The sequence below is a fragment of the Limulus polyphemus genome, unplaced genomic scaffold (assembly GCF_000517525.1).
Source record: "Limulus polyphemus unplaced genomic scaffold, Limulus_polyphemus-2.1.2 Scaffold2670, whole genome shotgun sequence".
In the NCBI taxonomy this organism is placed as follows: domain Eukaryota; kingdom Metazoa; phylum Arthropoda; class Merostomata; order Xiphosura; family Limulidae; genus Limulus; species Limulus polyphemus.
Window position 1 is genome coordinate 156,339 of NW_013668280.1, and position 861 is coordinate 157,199.

Consider the following 861-nt stretch of genomic DNA (forward strand, 5'->3'; position numbering starts at 1 on the left):
AACGATTCACATCTGTTTTCTATTCTTGGTGATGAGAAGTGAAATTACACTCATTGAGACTAAGTAAGTAAATATAAACTATTTACAATTAAATGTTTTACAAAAATGAACTGTAAGTAGAAGGACATGTCATTTAGGATACAAAATTATGTGCAAAATCTCCTCCGTACACATTATTTCATCATTAGAGCAGAATAATCCTTCGTACATAGAAATAAAACTTTATGAGAAGCATTATCCTTCATATGTGCAGTGTTCGAATAAGATGATCATTCTTCGCTTTTGTTCATTGAGTTTGACCTCCTTTCGTAACAGAACTTGACATGACCTGGCGGTTCTTCTTCGTCAGGATTCGGTCCATGTTTTGGACCAGTGAGAGTCAGGTTAAGCGTTGACCTCTTCCTCCATCTCAGAAATTGTTATTTTGTGTTCACTCTTACTAAATCCTAGGTAATAACCCTTGTTACTTTGTTGTTGCATTACTCAAAGTATGTTACATTTTCTCCATTGACCGCAGTTCTAATTAACATACCCTTTTAGTGCCATGTCCAGTTCATTGGGTTATGTTAACTCGTATATTTTCACTAGCTTCAGGTACGCAGGTTCATACTATTAGTCCCTGTTCACAATAAAGTTCCGCTTGGCAGTAATATACACAAACACATAATCCTATTTTTACATAAAAAAAAACTTTTAAAATAGAGCTACGTTTGTATCTAGGATTCAGTTAGCCTAGCTTACTCCAGGTTAGAGTAAAAGTAATATTCTGTAAACACATCATTATACTCCAGGTTAGAGTAAAAGTAATATTCTGTAAACACATCATTATACTCCAGGTTAGAGTAAAAGTAATATTCTGTA